The following is a 27,268-nucleotide window of genomic DNA, read 5'->3' as shown; positions in this document are numbered from 1 at the left end:
GATAAACACACCATGTCCAATTCAAACGGTGTTATGAATTGCATACATCAGTCACAGTATTTATTAATAACTGGTTTTTAGTTTGGCCTTTAAAGTTTACCAACTACCCGTCCACGTATCCCTTTAAAGTGACAAACTGTGTGAATTTAATTCGTCAAGATTAACACTCAACCCTATTTACACAGCGAACGAACGATTCATCTTCATGAGCAATCCTCACTTTAAGGGATTATAAAGCTGATGTATCCCTGTAGAGTGAGAGCTAAGTCTCGGAGTAAGATTAATTGATAAATCACCCGGGACCCACTGATCATATTCGCTCCATCAGCTCGACTCCTCCGTTCAACATGAGTGATGATGCGTCTCGGAGATGTCAACAGGTAGCGGGAGGAAGACGACACTTTGCCCGGGCTCTGAGCGGCTATTTACGGCAGGGTGGTTGCCTGATAGATGTCAATGTAACTCGATTTGGGTAGTCTTAAGGGGGGTGTTGCTAACGAGGGGAGATGCTTGCGTAGGCAATGAGGCACGTTAAGGTTGATGGACTGCTATGTCTGAGCTCGTCTGGAGGAGTTTATTTAAGATGTTGTCTCTTGATGATTTTAAAGGGATGTGTTTGCAGCCGGGACAAATATTAATATATCATGAATGTATTGTTTCCTTAAGTTATTCATGTTGTGTATGATGAGTACTCTGCGCACGCGTTGGTTAATACTGCTGATTAAATATGTATACAGTGATTGAAGCCGGTGGGACTGCTCCTTTAAAGTAACTACTCGAGGCTTCTCAAACATCTAGATTTTCATTCATGTTTAGTATGAATGTATCTATTAATTTGTTTATTATTATTTATTAAGGTATTGTGTGTTCGTGGGGGGGGGCGGGGTAGTTGGTGGAGGCTGGATGTATAGGGTAGACGGAGGTTGACTAGCTTCTTCTCTGAGCAATTTACTGTGACGTGGGGAAGAGGTTGTCTGTTCTTCTTTCCTGCTCATTCGCGTCCCCGCGTCCGGCATGAAATGCCCGTATAGGCCCTCTCTATGTCCTTTATTTCCTACCATTAAATAGAAAACATTATCCAGAATGCAAAAGAGGAAATGGCATTTTGGTAAATAAAATTGCCTTTAATTTCAGACTGACTTTGGAATAACTAGGGTTTGTTTGTAACAATGGATGGTTGGGATACTTATGAATGGAGGCAAGGCCATGGTTGGGAGATGAGTTCTCTGGAGAGGAAATTAAATGGCTGAATGGAAACAATAGTCGACGTGTTTAGGGAGTTGGAGTGGAGAAATACAGATGTTATCTTGAAATGCAGTTATCATTGACAGAAACCTGACTGGAAAAAATGCAGTAATCAAAAAGCAGGAAAGGCAGAAACAGAAGTTTCGTTTCGAACGACTTATAAAGTACCAGCTCAAAATCACTATACTTTCCCCTTATTTCAGTTAATTATAAATAACATTAGGCCTATGGTAATATCAAAAAGTGTTTAATGGGAAACTGGAGTTACAAACCTTTTGGAAAATTAATTTACAAAAACAATAACCGGGCAGCGAGATGGTCTGCAAATATAGCACGTACCAGATAAACTGGGCTATAACTTGGCCCTAGCCTAAACTTTCAAAAGTTGTGATTCACTATCAAAGGTGCCCCAAGAGACGCACATCATCTTCTTGTTTAGTCTCTTGTTATAATAGATGTTAAATTTGGATCGGGGATAAAGAATATTAATTTTGGTTTTTACCCATACACCGATGTGTTAGTCTCTTGTTGTTTGAAGCGATGTTGAAGCGATGTTTTGATCAGTGTGCTATCATCGCTTGATATCGTCGCCCATGGATGTATCGCAAAATGGCCTAACATTTGCCGGGGAACATACTCAATGGCCTTTGTTTTGTGACGACACGCCGAATATGCCAGCCTCCTGACGTTTCAGTCGCTGTGTCTTCAGCACATCTTCACATCACCTCATAGTTTTATTCAAAACTGATACCTTGATCACTTGAAACATTGCCAAAGATATCTTTTTCGCCAAACCGGATGTACTGTAGGGTGTTACTTGATCCCATCCGTCTTAAGGATGCCTCAAGCTACACACACTACACCAACTAACTCATGACAGTAAAGTCAGTTTGATATTGGATAGTGAACATTCAAATAGGTTTGTACAGTGAATGTCTACCTTGTACATCGATGTTAGACATTGGACATCCACGTATGTTTGTATGCAACGAATGTCAATGTTGCTTTTTGATACTGAGCATTGGACATTTAAATAGGTTAGTAGAGTGAATGTCTACCTTGTAAAAACCAGTTTTGGACATTGGAAATTCACCGCAAAGGTTTGTATAGTGAGTGTATACCCTATGTGAATGTCAAATGTACAATATCAATGTACAAGCTACAAGGTAAACATTCACTGTACAAGCCTCTGTGTGAATGTCAATTGTCCAATATTGATGTACAGGACGGTAGGCATTCACTGTACAAACCTATGTGAATGTCAAATGTCCAATATCGTAAACCTTTGTCATCAAACTCATCTGATCATCTGAGATCCAACTTTTAAAAAGCAGATGAGTAAAATGTCACTTCAGACGCAATACCTTTTCGATTTTGAATATTGGACATTTGATATTCAAATAGGTTTGTATAGTGAATGTCAACCTATGTTGAATGTTGAATGTTTACTGTCCACTTTCAAACAAACTTAACTGTCATTTCTATGATCCAACATATAAACCCAGATAAGGACCAACTTCCCTTCAGACGCAATCCTTTCATTTCAGATTCACCCACCCGTAGACTTACAAATAATACACTATTATGAAAATAATTATCTTTAACAAAAACCTGTTTGCATAACTCTATCTCTGTACTCTTTATCTCACGTTTAATGCCCGCACTTAAATTTAACGACTAGATATTAAACTCTTCTTTTGTTAATTTTAATAATAACAAAAACCGGTATCAGAAAAAGTTGCGCAAAGCTTGAAATTATCTGTTGACACGCTTGGTTGATAAGTACTATATAGGGGCACCCGTATTATTACAGGAAACTCAATTATATTGCTATAACTGGATACTGTATTGATAATGTGGGTCTGTAAAACGAATTTGCTGACCGTATTGTAGCGTATTTAGTGATTTCAAAGAGTTATAATTGTTGATTTTAGAGCTTAAAGTTTACTTTTGTAGTTGACTGATCATTTTTGGTTGTTGGTGCATCGGTTTAAGAAATCATTTGTAGCGTGAATAAACGGTAAATTAATAGATAATAATAGAGGATCTGGAAACCGACAACATAATATTTATTTGGAAAACGAATCAACAAATAATTAAGGGAATACTAATTAAATAAAAAGCAATGTAATTAAGGCCTATCGGAGTGCACGCTACCTTCTACGGTTCAAAAGTTCTTTTCAGATTCTAGTTTGGTGAGAAATTACTTCTTTCTCAAAAAAAGATGTCACTTCTTAAGTAGCCGTTTTATACTAACAACAGCTATCCAATGCTCATTACAAAGTACGTTGTTATGCTGATGTACATTTTTAGTAATTACCGATTGTTTCAAGCGCCTTTAAAGATGTAACACACTAATGATATACACCAATCTCGAGCCGATAAATCGATACGTGATCAATTGCGACAATATTAAAACTAATACATTCTTTATACCCACAATCACTATCCTCGCCAAACCTTCCCATCGGCATTCCCTCAAATTGATCGAGCATCGACCATCATGAACACCACTTTCCTTGTGCCTCCCTAATGCAATTTATTACCACATAATTTTCACACATTTCATCGAAGCTACTAAATTGACTTGTCCTTAATTTATGTTTTCTGATCGATAAACGGCCTCTTAAGTAAGTGTCATATCTTCAAGATGAAAGTGTAATCTATTTTCACAGAAAAGGTGACAGATTGATTATTGGAAGAATAAATCTATAATAGGTGTCTTGTCCGCCTATACTTGACGCGATCACTCTGAGCAGTAGCTACTTATGTTAATATTAAAGTGCAAAATATAAGTAGCTGTTGCAAACTGATTACCAACCAAAAAGACCTATGGTATAAATGCACAAACTAGGCCTGACGTTTCCACCCTAGCAAAGTCTTTCTCGAAGACAAAATGGCGCAACACAACACATAGTGAACAGGACCAAATTTCATAGAGCTCCTGAAGCAGAAAGTAGTGCTTATGAATTGTCTGCTAAGTAGAAATGAGCAGGATACCAGTCACAAATTGTACTTGTGACCTGATTGTTTGGCTGGTAACCTGATTCTGGTAAGTAATACTTTGTTGTGCTAAACTACCATTTGTGCTAAGCAGCTTTATGAAACTGGGCCCATGGTTTATTAATGGAGTGTGCTATTTCTCCTCGCAGCCTCGTTATGGCTGCATTGGTTTGAATAGGAATAAAGAACATGGCTGTATAGAAGTCTGTTACGGCTTCAAACCCCCTGTATATTAGTGACGTCAGTGTCAGCCGGAAGTTCATTGCAGCTGACCTGTTTTTTACTAGCGACCCTTTATGCGCTGCATTGGGACCGGAAGAGATTGGCGAGATACGAATGAAACCCAGTGTTGGGATTATGTAGGACCCTCTTGTGGGAGGGGCATCGCCAATGGAGGCATGCCACTCAGTGATGAGTATGTATCTATGCCTGTTTCACATACAAGCCTTGTTTCATCAACTCAATGTGAGGTTGGTCTCAAATGTTTTTTTTGTCATGTTGTTTTCTCAACAAATTGATACTTTCAACATAGGCTTGACTCAAGACCCAATTATTCGAAACTCCAGGAGTCTAGTCCGGGTCACAGGACCCTGACCCATTTATGCGTCAGTTCGACCCGAATTGTGAACCAAACTATGTCAAACTGCAAGAATATGAGTCAATTGCAACATTTAAAACCAGTTTCCGGATCAGCATGACCCAGAAATAAGAAAGGGCCTACGGGACAAGAAATCGGCTCCATTTCACCTAGGCGTTTCTATTTGAATAAGATTAGGTCTATATCGGTTGAATATCTTTTGAACCAACAGCTCAGCAGAGGAAGTATATTAAGACCTTACAATGTCTTTACCCCAAACCTTATTTTCCAGATGATCTCACTCCGTTTTGCATATATCCAACTAGTGTAGGATAAATTGCCAGCAAAATTATCAAAACATTGTAGTCATAATAGAAACATGTAATTTATTTATGGCTGATTTTTAATTGCCTCATTGACCTGTTGATTGCGATAGGGAACTTGTACGTAAATGTTCCAAATGATCAGTTTTCAATCGTGGGTTATTAAATTTGCCTTAAAACTTTAAACCAGTTTTGGGGGAATATAGTTTCTGAATGCTCTGCAAACTTTAATATATTTTGGTCGGTCGTGTATCCATGGACCCTTCTTCCATGAACCATGAACTAAACCTAGTTCCATGAGTTGATATGTCGGTTATAGCTTCACATCGGGAAGGGACTTTTTGCAGTGCAGACGGTCTCATGACACGGCATGGGACAGGTGGGGGATCCTGTCCCGAGGCACTCGCCCGGCCTGATATCAATATCCCACCGCTCCTAAACCCCGTGACTGCGGGCCAACGTTACGGCGAATTTCCTTTTAATTATCGGTTTCTCTCTCGCCAGTCGAGTGGTTCATAAAACCAGTTTCTTCAATTCCTACACAAACGGGCAGGTTTTATGGTTAATTTAGCACTCACGGGTCGCGCAGTCAGGCAGGGTGGGTTCTAGCGGCCGGTAAGTGATAGAGAGAAAAAACTTCCCCTTACGGAGTCTTATAAAAAATAATGTGGAGTTCCAGAGAGGGGGAGCTAGTCAAGCAAGGATAAGATGTTCTAATACGCCGCGAGGGCGTCGTGAAAACCGTATTGAACGATACAATTCGAGCTCCAATTTAGCGGGTTCAACGGGGTGTGTGGGTTGGTAATGGAGCCTGTGGGTCGGGGAGAAGGCTGCGAACGACTTGGTACTGAATTTAGGGCAGTAGTCGCAGTTTGAGTTTCCACACGACCTAGCAAGTATAGTAGAACCGTGATCGATCCGGACGCAGACCCGGACCCTTAGTACGTATGATCCGGGCGGTCGTTTGTGCTGAGCGTGCGCAGGGAACTCCGGCTAGACGTTTCCCGGACCGTTGCTCCTGCTCGCTCCAACAACAAATAATAAACTAAAAATAAAAGATTAAAAAACACAGGACTTTGAAGTGACACAATGTGACATATGACAGCTTTTTAATTATTTGTTCTTTGGAAAACGATCGTTGTAAAGCTTGAATGAGGTTTTCGTTGTGGTCGCTTTGCGACTTGCACGAAAACATAAAGGTGTTTGGGTATAAAAAGAGGCGATACAAATGCATGAGTTGTCACCTTTTGACCATTACTGCCTTTAAGTTTGACAATGATGCGTTTGACAAGAGTGAGTTTAAAACCAACGCAGCTCGATTGTTGAGGTTGTTATAAATAGGACTTGCCAAGGACTATGACCGATGCATTAAAACCACTCCTAAACGGAACACTACAACATAGAATAGACTTGGAAAATATATATACTACAAACTAATGGTAGAATTTGTTATTTATTGGTATGAGTTGTCTGTATAAAGGTTTCACGCAGTCAACACTCTCTCTCTCTAAATGCAAATGAGTAAAAAAGACACTCTTTGAAGAGCCATAAAGGACAACTCTTTTTTGAGTGGTCTTCCACTTTCTTAGATTGAAGTTAGCATCTTTTTGAGTGATTTTTCACTCTGTCCTGGAGTGAAGCCCCTCTAAAAGATTGAAATAACCACCACTCTTTTTAAAGAGCCATATGAGGGACATCTCGAAATGTAATGAGTGGTGTTTTTCACTCTTTTAAATTTAGAGAGTAAGGACGTTCTGCTTTATGTATAGTCCCCAGTTTTGTGTTTCTTCCTTTTGTTTTTTCATTTAAACAACGTTCATGAAAGAGGTTATTTGGCCAGTCCCATGTGGTTTGTAGAACAGGCGACTGCTATTCGAAAGCATGTAAATGAGCCCCTCTTTTAAGCACATTTGTTTCTGGATAAAGTGACAGTTTGGATGCTTAGTCAATCGTCCTGAAAATGTAAATTTTTCGTTTGGTGTTGTTATTTTGTGCCATTCAATGCAATTTGACTTAACTGGGTGTGAATGGAAAACATCCTGACTACAAGGATTGAAAAAGACATACCTAAGTGCTTGACTCAATTCTAACACAGACCAAACACAGATTCAACCAATGGATTAAGTAATATTTTTGATTTATGCTTATCACGTAATGTAGAGTTGTTTTTGAGATATAAATAAACATAATGAGAAATTCGACTATGGCAAGTATAGCTTTTACAGTTAGTTGTTTACCATTTACAACCGCGTCAAACTAAATCCAAGTGCTTAGTACATTTTGTGGGACTAATGTGTTTTTAGGAGATTTAATACCCTCTCAACGTATGTCAAAATAAAGTACGATACCCACATCTATGTTTCAAGCCATCAGGGATTTTACCCTGGGGCTATTTTAAAATCCTTTCACAATAATAGCAGTCAGAGCGAGTCTGCGAATGCCTGGGTGTTAGCGTGTCTACCCTACCGGTTCTTTTAACCCTCACTCAAGCGAAAAAACACCAGGGTCCCAGAATACCATTTTCTACCCCGTCGCAACTTTTTTTTCTGCCATACCTTGGGTGGTGTTGTTGTTTTCGTGAAATCGCACTCGCCACTAAATTTTAATCCCTGTTTACCAAGTTGATGGATTAGTGGAGAGAAGAGGGTTCCTGAGAGGTTACCCTCCTTCTTTAGAGCTACTTCTGAGGTTACGCAGGCATGTATAAACCTCCATAAAGCCATACAAAAGGGATACCGTACCTTGTTCCGGGATTCCATTGGGATCCAGGGATTCCCGGTGGGATCCAGGGATACCCGATGGGATCTGCTCGATGTGGCGCTGCTTTCTAGGAGACAAGAAGACTAATTAAACCCATTTGCTAGCTACCTAGCCACGCCTTACGAAATGCATTAATTTGATTTGCTAATGGGTGTGGAAAGATGATTTATCTTGTTTGTCATTTTCTTGGTAAAGGTGTTTATGGTTGTTACTGTACACCAATGGAGTAAAGCACAATATTATCACAAAAATAACCATAATATGCCTTGAGCAAGGAACTTTGCTATAACCAAATAAATCATAATTTAAATTTTACAGTCTGTATACGAAAACATGTCTATAGGTAAGCTCAGTTTCAGTTGCCATGCGTTGTTTATGCTGGTCAAGAACATATAAGATCATGTAACATTGTCTGATGCAACGGCTGTTTTCTTTAAAATTCACGTTCGGAACGTTATTTATTACTTCTTTTATAAAATGCACACAAATTCCCTGTCAGCTGTTCAAATAGATCTTTAAAATGAACAACTTTATGGGGTTCATTTTACATTGCCGAATATTTGCGAGCCATACATTGGTGTGGACTTAGCAAGTTTTACGACTTTACTATGAATCAAACCGGCTCCGGGTCCCAGTGGACATGCCACATATCCGGGTTGGTGTGACCCGGAATAAGTTTAAAATGACACAGAAACGGGTCAGTCTGGCCCAGAAATTGGTCAAGCCCCATGTAACCCAAAATCCAGGTCAATTCTCATCCGAAAGTCGAAGAATTGTCTCCATCTGTTGAAGTTCCCCGGGTATTATTTTTTGAGAACAACTTGACAACAATTGGGGCCAAGCTCCCAATGAGTTGATAAAATATCCTTGATCAAATATCGGAATGATGTTGTCATCCGGGTAACAAAATCCTGGTCATTACTGATCCGAGAGTTGAGATAGTTGTCTTCAATCAAATACTGTTTAAGTTTTCGATTATTTGTGAAATTAACTTGACAAAAATATTCTTTTGGGGCAAAATTCTCATTGGGTTTTGAAGAAAATACACCTTGATAAAATGTTGGAATGATGTCATCATCCGGGAAACACAGTCCACATTAACCACATTTAAACAAAAACATTCTCAAGCTTCCGCAAGAAAAGAATGACATAAATATATCCGCCATTCTTACGAGACGCGTGGATAGCTATTTCAGACCCAGTCACTGAATACATGACATGTCCTTGTGAACTCAAATCTCAACAACAGAGTGACTTTTCTTTCTTGGTTGTCAGTTAAGCCTATTTTTCCTTCTATAAACCGAAGACTGTCGCTGCTTCACTGCTGTATTGTTACTGCAGTTCAATAGGGATCTCAACTTGTTTCGAAAATTTGATTTGATTTTCAAGCTTTAGAGTCAACAAAAAGATTTGAAGGTATTGATAAAGGACCGGAAATCAGTGTTTTTGTCTGTTCCCAAGAAGATGAAAATAAAAGATAGGGGAAGCACTTCAACAAAAAGTAATTTCGCATAACACGGCACGCTGTCTAAATGGCTCTTCTTCATTATGATTCGTAAGCAGAAATCATTGCTAAGAGTATTTGTTTGTAAGCAGAAAACTTGGTAACCAGTTAAATACGGTATCTTTTGCGTAGGTTTCTTATTTTGGTGGTAGGATGGTCTGAGCACAAACGGTCTTATCAATGCTAGCAAACAAGCCGTTTACCGAAGTGCTAAGGGCTACAGCTTCCTCATTACAGGTAGATGTTCTTAGACTTAGTGCAAATGTTTCGTTTGTGAGCCTTAAGCCATTGGTCAAAAAGTTCGTTCCCCCTGCAAACGCAAAAAGACCCCTCGCTTCACAGCATTAAACAGTGATTTAAAATGCAGAGTGGCTTATTTCTTCGAATTTTGTCTACAAATATGTCTTCAACAAAGTTCACTTGCAATTCACCTAGACATCAAACCACAATTCCAACCGTCTTAATTGGCAGATGGCATAGGTCTGCCCTGACTCGTAGAGTTTTACAACTGGTGTACCTCTTTCATTAACAGAAAAACATCAACCGATTTAACTCTAAAAGCACTGGCTTCTCCACGTCATATACTGAAAAACAGAATCCATGTATTTTCTCCGTCTGGTGTTTTGGGGTTGTCGGTCCATATACATATTTTTTGAGCGAAAGAGCAGGCTTTTTGCTTAGTAGGTCGTGATCAATACACACGACAGAGACACAACTGTAAATTACTATGACCTCGAGATAATAAAATAAACGCTTGGTTGACAGAGAAAATGGGGTCAGAGCCCTGATTTCTACATGAATTTATTGGCTAAATTGGTGCAGTGAAAGAAATTTCCAAAAACTGGAGCAAAAAATCAAAACACTCTCGCGAAAAGAAATTACATGTACAGACGGCGAGGGTTGATTTTCTGCCGGTGGTAATTTTTAGTTGGTGTATTGTTGCTTTTTTATAGAACGTACTTTTACGTTTTGTGTTAATCGTCAATTTATTGTCAATATTGTAAGAATAAATTAATTATAAATTGAGAATGAAAACACGCGGTCTACACGAATTGCTAAGGATTTCGTTTGTGAAATAATTTACGGACAATTGGTTTAATGAATGGAAACTAGGTCTGATGTAGACTGCGATGGTCAACGAAACGGTGCCATTTAATAACAACTGTCGGCAGTTTAGAATAGAGTTATGGGTTGTAGTTTGTATTAGTTGCTTCTTATTTTGGTCTTCTTCTTTCTTAGTAGTGGGTCAAAACAGCTTGACGATGTTAAGTGTGTGTGGTACCTAAACGCTGCTTATGGTAGTGCAGTTGCTTGGAAGTACAAGCACCACCTTATTGTTTATTAGGTGGTTGTGTGTACAGTCTATCATCCGCAGGCAGGCATTTTGTGCAATGCGTGTACAAAGCCCATTAACGAATTCCTAATTTGGATTCAGATTGTGTTTATATTAGGACCAGAAATTTTTTAGCTATGACTGAAGTGACTGGTCCGGTCTGGGACAGTGTATGTATTGGTTGAAGATCATCGTATCGTCAACTAATTAGTGATTCCCTGACTCTGACTAGATTAAGAGTCACACGGGTTCAAAGTTTATGTCCGTTTCTAGAGTCATCATGACCCGTTAGTTGATCTTTCTGACTAAATCCAGGTCAATAACTTGTTCCTGACTCAGATTATACTTTAGGGTCATCTGAAGCAACAAACAGCTCTCATTGATCCGGAATTAAGTCTCACCCTGTTCGCATACGGAACCCGTTCCTTCCGGAATTTCTTAACAATAATGTGAAACCTCTCTGTTTCAAATCCTTCATTTCCATACACTCTTTAGAGTGGTCGAAAAATCCAACATTTTTATCTTACATAAGAAAGTTCTGGTCAAACAAGCCAAGACGAAATCCTAAGATAAATCGGCGCAGATGGTCCGGAAAATCCTCAGAGATTTCCAAAACACATGTTGGTCTTACCCGATACGTTTTCCATGCATAATTGTAAGGCCTTTAAACACACGGAAAGCTCGAGCTGTTATCCGTAAAATTTCACCGGCGAGAGGATTGAAATAATATGAAGAACTTCTTGTGTTTCTTGTTAACGGTGACACCATGTAAAAAAGACCTTTTTTTGTATAAGTAGCGATGGCTCTGGGATGATCTGTAACTGCCTATTGCATGGCTAGAAATGTGCACCAAGGCTCTATTAATTCAGTTCAATTTAGTTGAATTCAATCTATACATTCAATAAATGAACCTACATAAATTTTGCAATTACAAAATTGCTATTACATGTGACTTTTGTTTCTAAAAAAAAAAAACGAGAGAGCTAATTGTATGATGACTTTAATTGTATGGGAAACATTGAAGGAGATTTGTGAATCCATTTTGTGAAATGAGTTCAAGTTTGTTGTATAGTCCTCTGATTAAGGATATGATTTGATTTAGTTCCTAGATTTGAGTCGCAAGAATTAGTTATTTGAGTCACGTTATAGTTTGTTGAGTTATAAAATTCACGTTCGTTTCTGTCACTAATTATTAAATATTTGGTCACCAAAGCATGGTTTGGTCACCAGAGCATGTTCGGGTCGCCAGAGTACGAATTATTTGACACATGGGTAAAAGTTATTTGACGCAGAGAAACTCGAAAGTCCGGTCAGATAATGAGTGACGCAGTCGACCGGTCCAGGGTGAATCATTTTAGGGTATTATATCAATTTTCCAGGTCGCTAAACTGAAATGTTTTCCTAAGACTTATAAGTTGTTGTTGTTAGTTTAACATACTTTGATGTTTAAAGTTCACCGTTAATGAAATTACTCCGCTGCCTCTTACTAAGAACCCTGGCAGCAACAATTTAAGTCTAGACTTTAAAAATCAATCAACGGCCACAGCTAATTAACATTTTAATGACTTTTGTTGGACCCGCTCTTCCATTTTGTGGTTAGAGGAAAATCCTTTACTTGGGGTTCAGGTAGGGATGGATTATGGGTGAGGAAAACACGGTCGAATAGCTTGGGATCCCCGTGTGAAAAAAAGCTTTCAATGTCACGGCAAAGTGGTCGATTGCAAACCCGTATTTTTTTGTTCTTTGCGGTTTTGGGTTTTCTGAAGGAGAGGTAGCCGGGACGGGGGCTTTTTTAACAGGTCAGGGAGCAGGGGCATTGTTACGGGCAGACAGTTTCTTTGTAGTAGGCGCAACTAAATATCCCACGGATTCGAGATCCTGAGTTTACAGTCGAGGGTAGGAATTACTCTCACTCAGTTTGGCAAAATTTCTGCCAAGATTGTTTTAAGGTTTGTTGTATACAATATAAAACGTTCAGTACAAGAACCAATGATCCAAACATACATCAGGTTTACTGACTCTATAATATATGTAACTGATTGTACTTTTTTCCGAATAAAGCCAAAATTCCCCGAGCTTCCGAATAGACTGGTAACCTAATGAAACATGTCCGCCAAATGAAAGCTCATTCAGAGGAAGTTTTTTCTTTCGCAGGTAATATTTTTTATTTGGGGTGGTCAGGTTGGTGTATGCTTTCCTCGCCTTCCACTCCAAGGACCTTGTTTCAAATCAATATAAAGGGTCACTCCCAACATGACTGTGTGGGGTTTTCTTGGGATTTTTCTCTAGAGGTTTACCTCCCACGTTAAAACTGAAACTTCCCTGTCTGCTTTCCTTTGGGTTTGTGGCTACAGTGATTGCGCTCTCTTTAATCTGAGAGTCCTTGGCTACACAATTAAAATAAATGAAAATATAAAGTTGTGTACCATGATTAAAACGAAATCAGAGAGTTTGTGTGCGTAGTCAAATGCTAAAATAAGGTTCATTATTTTGTCCGCCCTTCATTGTATCCTTTAATTTGTGGACCCTTAACGTCTTCCACGTTTATTCCGTCTTCATTCGATTAAAGTTGGAGTGTACTGCTCAAATCAGAATACAAAAGTATTATTTGATGTGAAAGAATGTGTGTGTAGGAATTTTTGAAGTCGTCCTGCGGCTAGTCATCTGATGACAACATGCTTTTATTGGAATTAATTTGCACTTGTATTTGGTGATAAGGGGGAGATGAAATTATCACCCTATTCACTGCGGAACAATAGCCCCCCACAGCCCCGGCGTCCCTGTAAAGACTGTTTTGCTGTTGTGAGATAATTGCTTCATCAAATTCCAGCAATCTGTGGTTGATAATGGGGAGCTTCAGTCAACCCCAGTACCCAAATCAAATTAAAAGCTTGGATGCGTGGGTGCCACCCAACCCCAGCTTAAAAACACCGTGTTCTGGAAGGGGGAGCGGCCGGTGTAATAGCTACAGGGGTTGGGTGGTTTTTTTTTACCAGGGTGTCGGTAGGCCTTCTCCTGGAACCCCCTTTTGTCCTGGAGATAATTAGAAGAACCCACAACAATGGGTGCAAACGATGGTCTGAGACGGTGAAAAGGGGGGCTTTTTGAGTTGTAACAGCTCCCTTTGTTCACCGGGCTTTTATGACCCCTTTGGGGGATGCAAGCAAAGCTGATTATCGTGGGGTGAGGGAAAGCGAATTGACCCACTGGGTCTTGGTTGACACACCATAAGGTAAATTGCCGGCCCGGATCAAAGGAATTGAGGTGTGCCACCAATGTCATGATGGGGAGAAATTTCCAAGCTTCCAATCTTCTGCTTAGTACTAGTATCATGACCAGGGGGGTGTTACTCTGAAAAGTGGACCAATGATAGTCCCCTGTAGCAACCCTTAGCATTTCATGTCCTTCTTGGGTAGTTTAATTAACTGCTGGTTTGCCACGTTTTAACTGGTACAATTATGTGTGACTTAAACTCACGTTGACTTGTTTTTTAAGGCAAATAAAAATAGGCAACCAGGAAGAGAACTTTAAAGGGAATTCTCTTTGGATCTGAGTTGCTCATTCTCAAGGGATTTCCCCCACTCGTCCAGCGCAAGAATATATTTTTATTTTTTTATGTTGCACATTTAAGAGGAACTAAAATGTATTTGCTCGAAGTTTAATCTACCAAATCTTGAGTGTTTCGCGCCATTTGGCTTGCCTACAGTCGGTTAGAAACATTGCAAACACAATCAGAAAGTTTAGTCCCATGTTATTCTTATTTCATAATGTTGTAATCTTTCATTTAGAACAGAAGTCATGAGTAAACGTAGAGTAGAAGTCATGCCCCCTAACTTAAAAACTATTTTTCGTGTACATGTCGACAATTTACAGTCTAACACTGAGACGTAGAAAATACTTATATTAGTTTATTAAACTTAAAGACAGTGGACACTATTGGTAATTGTCAAAGACCAGTCTTCTCACTTGGTGCATCTCAACATATGCATAAAATAACAAACCTGTGAAAATTTGATGTCAATCGGTCGCACAAGTTGCGCGATAATAATGAAAGAAAAAACACCCTTGTCACACGAAATTGTGTGCTTTCTGATGCTTGATTTCGAGACCTCAAGTTCTAAACTTGAGGTCTCGAAATCAAATTCGTGGAAAATTACTTCTTTCTCGAAAACTACGTCACTTCAGAGGGAGCGGTTTCTCACAATGTTTTATACTATCAACCTCTCCCCATTACTCGTAATCAAGAAAGGTTTTATGATAATAATTATTTTTAGTAATTACCAATAGTGTCCACTGCCTTTAACTGAACTTGATCTAAACTTCATTTAGCTTTCGAAAAGACTGCTAGGGTCGAAACGTCATGCCATTTTTATGCTCGCATCCATGACATATGTCTTTTTGTGGTAGCATTTGCATCAGCTAATTCATAAGTTTCTCGTTAACATAGCTAATTACAAAAGCAATGCATTTCCATAAAGAAAATAGAAAGAAATAAGACTACAGTCTTGCAGAAAATGAATTAATTTTTCGTTTGACAACATTTCTGCCTCGTAGTCACAACACTGATGACAATCTACTTATTTCCAGATGCTGCCTTTGTCGATAGAGGGAGCTGTTCACCTCTTTATAGTGACGCGCTAATTACTATGATGGGAGACCTAATCAAGTCTAGTGAAGAATGGTGAATAACAAACAGGTTAGTACACGGAAATGATTAAAATACAGGAAATCTTTAAATCTTGGAGACTAAGTGATTCTTTAAAAAAAAATGGTTGGACTGAAGAGATTTATTATTGAGAAAATAGAATAAGCCAAAAGTAATATCTTAGAATGACTCTATACGAAAATTTTCATTAAAGGGCACAAAAATAAGCAAAAATTAATATAATTGTTCCTCCTTGGACGAAATAAGAGTCAAACGGACTGAGTCTAGCTGTGTTTAAGCTTTATTGTGTGAGCGATTACCCTTGCGTTTCTTTTACGAATTAAATGTACTTCATATTTGTTTATACTAAATACACGTTTTCACGTAAAGCATGTTAATGTTGTTCATTGGGACCATAGTGAACTGCAGTTTTTATTAAAATGATCAATACTTTAAGTGTTTTTTTATCAAAGTAATTTTGACTGTTAATGTTCGTTATTCATGAATATTTAATTTAACCTAATGAATATAATGAATATTTAAGGAACTCTCGGAATTGATCCGTTTCGATTTCGGATAAGGGGACTACTGCACTTTTGAATTGAAAATTTGATGAACAACAAGACTGTGCAGCATTTAAGTATATTAGGGAATTGTGAATGGAAAATGACTGTGAACTTGGCTTTTTCTCGTGCTGTGTTATTTTAAAACATTTTACACGCACATAATTTTATTAACGAAATGAATCCAATATTTCGTATTTTTTTTCCTTTTTTTTCTTTTGTTGTTGGGTTCGTCTTCATTTTATTTGAGGTTTGTTTTTAAATTGAAATATATTTTACATTATATCCTGAAACAAACAAAAACATATCTTTGAACATGTTTTTTTTGTTGCCTGCTTTTGGGGCAGTCTTAGAACAGACACATCGTAATAATTTACTTTTGATAAACTAGATAGTCAATTATTGGGAGATATTGGGATTGTATTTGTTTTGTATATTTAGATGAGGAAAACTCAAATTTACCCGTGACGTAGACACCTTGACAACTAGAACAACAGAATTGAAAGTGCATGTAATCTAACTTGAATTGTACTGCACTATCTCAAACAATGAAATGAGTAAAAGAACCTTAATTACTTCCCCATGCATCGGGCATGAAACGATTCCCATTCATGCTCAATACTGAAAATGACATTATGAATAAAAGGGTCTTTTTTGGTATGAATAGTGCGTGCTACTGAATTGTAAAACCTGAGTTATATGAACAGAAACTAGTGTTGAGTAATTTGTGTTATGACTGTCTACTCCTATGTCTTATACACTACTTGTCACTTGCACGCTCAGTGCATAATACCAATGCATTGAAAAACGCTTGTTTTGTCACATTGAGTAAAGTGCTTTCATTGGCATTATTTCTATCGCCTCGAATCTCCCATTCAACTCCAACCCCGCTATGGTTTTTGTCGACAAATGAAGAAAAGTGTTTTTTGTATTGGGGTATGTATGGGTAATAGTACAGGGGTTTTTCTTCATTGCAAGGTTTTGTGCATAGGGTTTTTTGAATGGGGCTTTACACGCGGCGATATTGTATGGGCGAGGGTCAATACATTGGGATAATTCTCACAATGCGCAGCCATGGCGGGCTTTATTTTCGCTGAATAACTTCCAACGATCGTGTCTTTATACGTTATTCTCTTTTCAAATTGTGTTTCTTTTTTCCCCACTTGGAACTATAGCATTATATACCAGTAGGTTGTTCCATTGCTTTCCAGTAGAGGCGCTAGGCGGCAATCTGTGCGGACTATAAGCAGGCTGCTTTCGATTGGAAATATATATCTGATGATTTTAACTTGAATTTGCTGGGAGTGGGTTTGCCTGCATTTCTGGGGAATGTCTGTTCGGTGGCAGAAACTAGGAAGCAGTTTGTTCTAATGAGGCTGCGCCAGAACTTTGACGTCACAGCTCGGTCGGTTATGGGGTGGTTTATGGCCGTGTTTGTGTGTGTGTGTGTAGTGAGCTGTGTGTGGACGAACTGTCCATCCAAATACACGCTGGAGGTAAGGCTGGCATGTCACTGATCATCAAACGCCATCTTGGGTTTTTTTTCATGTAGCAGTTTTTTAAAAACTCATAACTGAAGCATGAAAAACCATTGAGAAGAAGTATATGGTGAAGTTTTAGGCGACTAAAATGTTTTTGAACGGTACTCAAGTAAAACTGCGTTTAAAGTCATGACTTAACATTCTTTGTCTTTTAGGCATGTCTAAACATGGATGATTCCTCCATGGTCTAAACTATTAAGAACTGAGAATATTTTGAATACATACTTATTCATAATTCCGAGCTTCTCTAAAAAAAAAAAAACTATATATATGTAAACTATTTCATTTCTGATAATCGGTCGAAACTATTTTTATATAGCGTTCTAGGCCACGGTTCGTAAAGAGATAACAAATCGATGTATGCCCACTGTACATGAATGACAAAACTTGTTTTTATTATTATTATTTGCATTGTGCAAACTGACATAGTTTGTATTATCTTTAAGAAGGTCAAGGGTACCAGACTTGTAATACGAGGATGTGACACACTTATTGAACTAGTCTGACTCTGCTGTTCCATCGCCGTTGAGTCTATATCAAATCAAAGATTATTGTGTGTCTATAATTTACCCTAAACCTGGACAGGAGAATAATTGTAAAAAGTCAGCACAGTCGTCTCCTATAGACGATTAAAAGTCCCCAATGCATTACTGCAACTTCAATCTTCCTAATTGTATAATTTTATGAATTTGACGGAATCGATTAAATCATACATGGATCGATTAAGTTTTAGATGAATTTGTTACGTCATACATGAATCGATTTGGTCAAGCATGGATCGATTAGTAAGTCATGCATGAAACGGTTAAGTCACGTGTTATTCGATTAAGTAATGCATAAATTGATTATGTCATACATGAACCGATTAAGTCATGATCATGTCATAGATAAATCTAACAAATTTGAATTGATTTTCGATTTGTTAAATATATGTTTGACTTGTCATCTAAAACAATATAATACTAAACAAATACAATAATTGAAAGCCAAATGCTACATGTGTGGAGAAACTAAGTTTCTTTCGCGATTATTAGTTGTTACTAGGGTGATGTCTAAAAATAGATAATAACATCGACAAAGATCGATCCCTAGGTACACATCCACGAATGTTTTACCTACAAAAAAAACATATTAGGACCATAACGATCCTGTCTTAATTCATTTTAATCTGATTATCTTAATCCAATTTTTAATCCCATTTAGTTAAACATCATTAAACCGTTCTATTTCATTGACAATTTTGTATAGTATTTGACTCGACATAACCCAAATGGGTTGGTTTTGTAGCCATGGGAACATTTATTTGTGATGTTGTTATGTTTTAAACTGTTTCATCAAATTTATTGAATGGACCTAGTTTTGTGCCGATGAAATGTTATGTAGTTCACATGGTTCGAGGGTGGAATGGGTTTGTGGGTATTTCCAATAAATATGTGTCATTCCAGCTAACTTGGTGACTACCAAATGGATAGCATGTTCGTACTCATTGTGATACACTACGTGTTCCACTTTAGCCCCATTCACACGAGAGCAACTTAGCAAGGGTCCCTTGCTAAATTTAAGCAAGGTTGTAAAGGTTTACAACATGTACCTAATGCAGTCAAAATGATAAGTTGTGAATATGTTTGGTGGTCAACTTTACAGAATCGTCACAGCAGTCAGCAGCATACTATTTATGTTTCTATGATAAGTTTAATATAATAGTACATTGTATATAATTATTTATCGGTTATGTTTTTGCCTACTCGTGTTGTGTTTATATCCATTCTGCAAATTCACACCAATGAAATAGTACTTTTATACTAGAGTGTTTCTTGCGGTAATAGCCTCTTTGTTCTGAAGATACAATAATTGCATGCAACTGTGACTGAAACGTCGATGAAATCGCTGTTATTGGGACATCTACATGCAATTTATCACAAGAGACTTCCCCCTATGAAAAGTGCAGTAACTCAAGTCTACTCAACACCTTCAAGTAAATCCACTCTGAATTTTATTTACTCAGGGAGCGATTTTTTATTTGAGAAGTGTTAAAGTGTTCGACACTCTTCCCACGGAACAACAATTTCTTTGCTTCCTTTCGTGAACCCCGACCGGGCTCTGCGAGTCGCCAAACGGTGACCCTTTCCACTTCACGACGCCAGTGAACCTTGTAGTTGTAGTCCGCAGTTTGTTAATAACAGTTATTGAAAAATAAAACTCCCGCGGGTTTAAACGAGAGCGCCACAGTGGGACACGCAGCGGCCGTCCGCAGCGGGTGTACACACGGCGGACGATGATTGGAATGAAATTGCCAATACCGAAAAAGAGACTGACGAGACGACATGTGGTGGACGTGTGAATTTACTCATTGCTACGTCATTTGAAGGGGATGAGTACAAATTAATGAAGAAAAACTAGATGGCGATTTAGTTCAGTTCACGCTAGATGTTATGTATGATGGACGGTATTGGTTGTGACGTTGTTCGGATGAATTGAGCATTTCTAGTTTTGCGTAAATTTAAAAGAGTGTACATAGGTTTATTAATAAAATATGAGAATCTGCACTTAATTAGCAGTTCCATGTTCCCCAAGCTATTATGTTAAATGCATTACTTCAGTAGCAACGAACATTCATTAGCATGCTACGCAGAATCGCCAAGTTCGAGTCTGAACAAGTAAATTGGGAACAAACAAACAAACAGACAAACCCCCAAAATAAACAAACAAACAGGCAATGTGATTGTGTTCATGTATTGGGTCGTGCTTTACAGCAATTAGTCGCAATGATCAACGTTACTAAAAACATGTTGAGCAAGAGGAACCGTTCTTAATTTATTTTAGGGGAAATTCGTCTGGTGTCGACCGGATTTTGGAATTGTAAAGGCTCTTCAAATATGGTTGCCTTGAGTCTTATTTCTTACTTTTAGAAATAGGTCTATAAATTGTTGAGTAGTTTACGTTTCATATTTTGAGTTTGATAGTAGTAGATGCTATACATGCAAATACTTTCACCTGAAACACACTATTTCGCAAAAGTGAGTTTTCCTCAAACTCAGCTTTGTTTAAATTGCTCTCTGTGAAATTTATTTATAGTATACATTTTCGATCGACCAAAATAAGATACGATTTACAACCAGTAATATTGTGATTTGTGTTTCAATCTGTCCGCTTAAATAATTTAAGGCCCTAATGCAATTATCACTTTGCATAGAGATATGTGTGTACAAATTTATATCAATACTCTTGGATAATGCCAATCGATACAAATTTACCTAACTGCTTCGATCCATCAAATCGATTTTAGATACTTTACAAATTTGTGAAGGGCTCAAAGGACCTTTTGCATACACGGTTATTTATTTATTTATGGTATTTGTTTTCTGGGAATTGACTTGAATTGAATGGTTTATTCGTCAAGTATATAAAAATACATGAAATTTACAATCCTATTGTACAGCAACATATAAAATATTAAAATGTAAAATTGCACAAGAGTTACCACAATACTACATAAAACAATAACCTTAATGTAAGTAAAAATCTTTAAAGTTTATATAAAAAACAAACAAACAAACAAACAAACACCCAAACGCTAAAGCATGATTGGGTAGTGGACCCCTCCCCAAATTAAAAGAGGCCAAATTGCACAGGAGATGCCGGAAAATCAAATAAAACAATAATAAACAAACTATGAAACATGAACACCTACATTTTTAAGGATATCAAAGTTCAAATAACCAATGTGTTTCTTAAAAACTGAAAGATTTTGGTCAAGTTGACACCCATACCAAAGGTTTTCTCGTAAACATTCATTCAACATAGTTCTTTCTTCTTGAATGGACGGTTAAAGTTAACTTTTTCGTTTAGCAACCAATATTGTGTCATGATTTTGATAAAATCTTGCGGGTGCTCCCCAACTCTATAGGTGAAGAACAAATTAATTATCAAACTTTCAACTTGAATGCACTACAGTGATACACGAAATGTACGTGTACTGCCACATTCCGCAAAAAGTACGAGAGAACTTGCCTGAACTGCGACTTGGCAAAGTAGACTGACGGTTCAGTTGACCTTTTCTACGGTACAGTGACTAGCAGTCGTTTCACGGTACTCGCACCCCGGCCCCGGAAACTTATTCCCCGTTGTACACAGGCGCCAAAAGACCCAGTAAAACCCCGTAAACAACCTCGTGGTAAAACTATCGAGTAAAAGCTCCAAGTGGATATGATGTAAAGTTTACCAAAGTGAAAACCATTTCGGAAAATCTCACATTAATTGGAATCTATGTTATAACCAAAAGGTGTTGTTTATATTATAATGGATAACAATAGTTTATAATGTATAAAAAAAAGAACTTAACTGCATTGCAGCATAGAGCAAGATGAAAAGAGACATTACGGACACAACTAGTAATAAAATAGTCATCTATATCAAATGAATTTATTTACTACTAAGCAGCAAGATAATGCAGTAAAACACAAACAGGAATCTAATATACCCACTAGGTGTTTTATCTGTCATTTGCATGTAAATAATCTTGTAAGTGAACAAATTGGGCACCAAGTTTTTAAATTTCGAAAAAATGTGGACACACTTTTACCAAGTCCTGGCTAAAACCTCGACGCCTATATAGAGTAAACCTTAATCGGTGTAGACTTAACCTTAATAGGTGTAGACTAAACCTATACGTTCGTCCAATACTTTAGTTCTGTTACAAACACTGCAATTCTAATGTAAAAACATTTCATTAAAACGAATAAAAAGTATCCGTTAACTCAAAACACTTGTCAGGTTTCTGTACTTTCCATTGATATAAATACAATTCAATCAACATCTATTCTTTAAAACATAATTAAAAGTCACATTCATCCTGAACTTTCAAAGAGTGAACCAAAAGTCATTCTGCACACTACAAAGGACAATTTGGTTTGGCTCCCGATCTGTAAGATAATGGTATTTCATATTATCTTTTTGGTTGTAAAGGTACCAGACTTTACAAATGCTGTATTTTTTGCCAATAACAATCTTCTCTGTATACATTATTTTGATTGCAGGTACATCCGATAGTAAAATGAAAAGTGTCCATACAGTCCATTTGTTAAACAAATGAAGAAACTTTCCACCTTTTCGTCTTCCAAACTCCAAAGTGGTGGAAGACCATACAAGTCAGTGGCAGCTAACATGGTACGTGAAATGTCTGTTTTTACTTTAGTTAACTTTCAGGGGCGGGGCTTGAGTGGGTTAAAAGGGGAAGTCACCTGATCTAACTACAAGAAATCCAAGATATTTGTTTTGCATTGTTTGTGTATGGAGAAAGTATGCTATTGAGTGAAGATCTATAATTGACGGTGCGTCGTCATGAAGACACACTGAGTCTGATTATCGAAACGTCGATAAAGCATTCTGAATTGCTACATGAACCAACGCATTTTACACTATACAATAGTATGTCTCGGACACAGGTTTAAAATACTTGTTTCACAAACATTCATGGATGTTTTAACAAACATTATCCCATAGCATAAGTGAGCAAATTTTTAATTTTAGGAGTGAGGAAATCTAGTGAATCTAAAAGGCCCGAGGAAGTATGTCTAGTTTGAGGGGCTCAATAAAAAGACAACATTATTATCCGCAGCATGAAATTGAACGAGACGTGTAGCAAATGTGAGTCATCACCCACCGCTTGAGGGCCGGGACTGCTTCCCCCTTCCCCCAAGTCGATATGTCAGCTTTTCAGGGCAATAAAATCAAGCCAGCTCTTCTTAATAATGAACTGAATAGAGAATATTCTCATTATTTTCGGGTATCATAAATTACTTATAAAGAAGAATGACAACCTCATTTTACCAAAAACCATGCACCTTTTAGCCCCCGTTCGCTCTGATAGGGCTGCACGGAGGGGGTAGTGTAAGAACAGAAGGCTTAAAAACAAACGAACAACCAGGAAATGAAATTGTGTCGGCAGACTTCAAACTCTCCTTTCCCTCAGGGGATCGATTGGAAACCCGAGTTTGCCATAGGTTTATCGACTGAGTCGTTTCGACAATCTAGACTGCCTATAATGTTTACATGGTGGACTTGTAGCAAGGAGAAGGGGGTAGGGTGGCATGGGGTCTTCACCCCTCTAGGGGGTGTGCTGGTGCGCCGTTTCTGGGGGTATAAACTCGGCAGGCAAGAGGGACAGGGCTAAGGATGTTACGTTGTTTGATTACTGATCTTAACTAAAAGGCTGGAGGGGTTAATGATATAACGAAGCATTGATGAAGATCACTCTGGAGGGGGAGTGATGAAGAAGTACGAGCTGAGCTTAGTGTTTGAGTCAATAAAATAAGTGGAATGTACGTGTCTTTGCAGTGGCCCAATTGGGTATCAGTCATGTGCTATCACAGTGCTGTAAAGTGTGGCTCCAAATACAAACTCCCGGGGTGACCCGGATTCTATGTATGTGTCAGGTTGACCCGGAAGCAGTTTAACAAAGGACCTTGCTCTCTACGGTTTAACTAGACTTGATCCAAGTCCCAATCCCGTGAGAGTCCTTTTATTTTCAGTCCCATCGCATTGTTTGCTATCGGCACGATGTGCTGAGGGAACTCCTGGACGAGCATGGGACTTGAATCATGTCTACGGTTTGACCTGTTTTCATGGTTCGACTGCGTTGGACACAGATTCTGGGTTGTACTGACCCACGGGTTACGCCCAACAGACTGGGATTGGGTCAACTCGACCCGGATCGATGCTGACTAAGGAGTAGAGTGAAGCGGGAAATGTTAATGAAAATTGGAATGAAACTCTTGCTCAATCTATTTCCATCAAAACTAGTGTCTTCCAAACTTTGTTTGGTAATTGTGTATAACAAGTAAGGTGTTGGTTTTATTGAAACATACAGTACATACATGTACACCTTTCTTGTCAGGTTTTACAACGAGTGTTGACTGTTGTTGGCGGCTTATGACGGGTAACTTATACAGTGTGTCATGGAACTTGAAGTGTAAAGGTGCGAATGTATTCGGAAAGCACTTTGTGGCACACTTCTGTCTGTAATCAAGGCTGCGGAGTTTAGGCTGGCCCTTCATTGTATCGAGGTTCAAAGTGACTTGTTGACGTCTGGTTACCAGTCTGTTAAAGATGAAATTGATACGTAATACACAACCCAACATTGTTGACATAGTTGATTATTAATGGTTGTTTGCATCAATGGCGACTTATGTATATGCATGGACTTGTCTGTGTTGCATCCCAATTAATGTTCATTTGCTGCTTTTGTTGCAATAGCCACACCATACACATTGTTTGCAAACAATCCATGGTTATCTTTTCATGACTGTCCCTTTCTCAAATTCGTTGCTACAGACAGAGAATATTAAACGCAATCTATTCTGTTCAACTGGACAAAATGGAAGTTTCACATTGGTGATGCATAAGTAACCAATGAACTGGTTGTCATAATGACTTTCTCAATGACATAAATAAGTACATAAAATCGCATTAAAAAACCGACAATATTTGAAAGGCTGTCATGTCTCGAGTTAACAATTGATATCTTCGAGCCTTTCTCATACGAATTTTAGTTGCTTTTTCAAACTTCACAAAGTAACTCCCCTGGAATTTAACCAAAAAATGTTCTCTTCAGTTTAGATAAAGCCAATTTGATGCTTGATTTTGGAACAATGTCCGCTCTTTTACATTTGCAAGGGTTTTTTGGAAAACCAGTGACCTTTTCCCTCCCGCCCCAAAACCTTTTCCCCGATTATTTTGAAAACAATTCATGAATTGAAACGAAGGTCACAACTCAGCGCCAAGAAACAAAACAGGAAACGTGGATATTAGTTTTTGCCGAAACCACCTTGTTGTTTCTCTCACCTCGGTCCGAGGAATCTCCCCGCATTTACGGAGTTTAATCCCCCATTGTTGCGGCCTTTGTGAGGACTGTTTGTGCCGCACCATACCCGGAGGTCATTTGTTTAAAGAAATATCGATCCACACCAAGGTTATTTTCTTCTTCTCAGGAGAGAAACTAGCGATTCGGGAAGTTCGGTTCTAATTCTCAGAGTGACAAGTTTCTGTGTGGTAGGCAGTTGTTTCATTTTGAGGCCAGTCGAGAGATAAACAGATTTCTATGATACATGTGAAAATGGTTTCACTTCATTTCTGAATTTTCGTTTTTAATTCTCAGACTGACAAGTTTCTGTGTGGTGCACAGAAGTTTCAATTTGTGGCGAGTCGAGAAATCAACTCTTACATGTAAAATTGTTTCACTTCATTTCAGTAAATTTCGTTTAAAATTCTCAGACTGAGAAGTGTGGTAGGTATAGGAGTTTGGTTTCTAGGCGAGTTGACAAATCAACTGAAACATGTAAAATTGTTTCACTTCATATCAGAAAGATTCCCCAGTTTTTTAAACAATTGTGAAATTGTCAATTTGAAGATGTAACACTATATATATATATATTTATTGACCAAACCAACAGCGGACGAGCCGCCAGTTACAGGAAAGGATACAAAAAAAAACAATAAGAAATATTCATATAGCCTATATAAAAACAATCTGATATGTACAAAGTTAACAATTAAAATAGAATCATCTTAGGAAAGAAAATTAAAGCACTCTATAAAGGATGCGTTTTTGACTAAATTTATTTGAATGCGTGGAAGATGGTTGTGTTTTAAATACGTGCAACACGTGATTCGGAGAGGCAGTGCGCATTCTAAGTTAACACTATGCATGAGGTTTACTTGCTGCAAACAAACAGACAATTTCGGAAGTGCATACCACAATATCCAAAGCTTTGCGTCCCACATTAACAATCTTAGCAAATTTCCCCTGTCATACTTTGGTCACATATTTCTAAAGTTGGCAAAAAACGAATACTGTAAAGCGCGAATAATTTACGTTAAAAATATTTTAGAACTTATTGGTTTTACAATAGACTCCAGTATGCCCTTATTAATCCAACTCAAATTTTCCATTGGGTTTTCTTGGGTTTATTGTAGGCCTATTCGGGATCGACCGGTGTTTGTATTCTCTGCAAAACATATTGATATTAATTTGATATTAGTTGTGGTTTATAAATACATTGATGTGAGTCAAATAAAGGTCATAATTATTATCAATTAACACAACAGGTAATGAATTTCGATTACGTTTGCGGCCTGTTTATCCGCCTCAAGTACGTCCGCATATATCAATTACGTAAGCATCTAAAAGAATTTAACATTCTATTAGGTTTATTAAACGATGTATAATCGTGTGTCCATTGCCGCTAATTAAAATCTATCTCCACCGAACACAAGGCTGGCGCCGTTTGTAGTGTTTAAAACCACCAGTCCTGTTTAGTGTTGTTCTCACACCGCAGGCATTTTTAATTACTAAAACGGTAGTGCGTGCAAGCAATACATTTGCCAATACACCACGACAGAGTTAACCCACCCTAAACCAGACTGCATGCAACCTTTCACAACGGTCTGGTGTCCAAAGCATTAACAATCAGGTTTCGTTGACCCCAGGCTACTGTACTTCCACAAACAAAAGAGGGTTTTTATTCATCACCGACGAAGAAAAATAACTGTGTTCCTCCCCGGGCCAACCATGTTCCCCTCGGTTCGCTTAGCGGGGTGTGCCTTTTTTGTCAAGATTTTTTTTTTTCTTCTGCTGCTTCGCACTTTTTAACACCGTTTTTTGGGAACCCCCTCGAGAAAATTCACGGTCCGGGGTTTGGCCCTGGCGTATTTTACACGGGTCACTCTCCCGAGTAGGTTGGCGTTAAATCCCCCATGAACTAAAGAGACCTCGCG

At 38.2% G+C, this 27,268-nt stretch overlaps 1 long non-coding RNA gene across 3 annotated transcripts in view; it reads left to right on the top strand.

Annotated features, from left to right (window-relative positions):
* The window catches only part of LOC117298793, a 61,870-nt gene that overhangs the window by 21,950 nt on the left and 12,652 nt on the right, over window positions 1–27,268 (top strand). For all 3 annotated transcript variants that reach the window (XR_004519993.1, XR_004519994.1, XR_004519992.1), the window contains exons 3-4: window positions 15,333–15,441; window positions 22,531–22,660. This is a non-coding gene — a long non-coding RNA (uncharacterized LOC117298793). The remainder of the gene's footprint in view (window positions 1–15,332; window positions 15,442–22,530; window positions 22,661–27,268) is intronic.

Source organism: Asterias rubens, chromosome 13 (genome assembly GCF_902459465.1).
Source record: "Asterias rubens chromosome 13, eAstRub1.3, whole genome shotgun sequence".
In the NCBI taxonomy this organism is placed as follows: Eukaryota; Metazoa; Echinodermata; class Asteroidea; order Forcipulatida; family Asteriidae; genus Asterias; species Asterias rubens.
The sequence above is the reverse complement of the archived record's forward strand: the minus strand, read 5'-3'. Positions and strand labels throughout refer to the sequence as shown.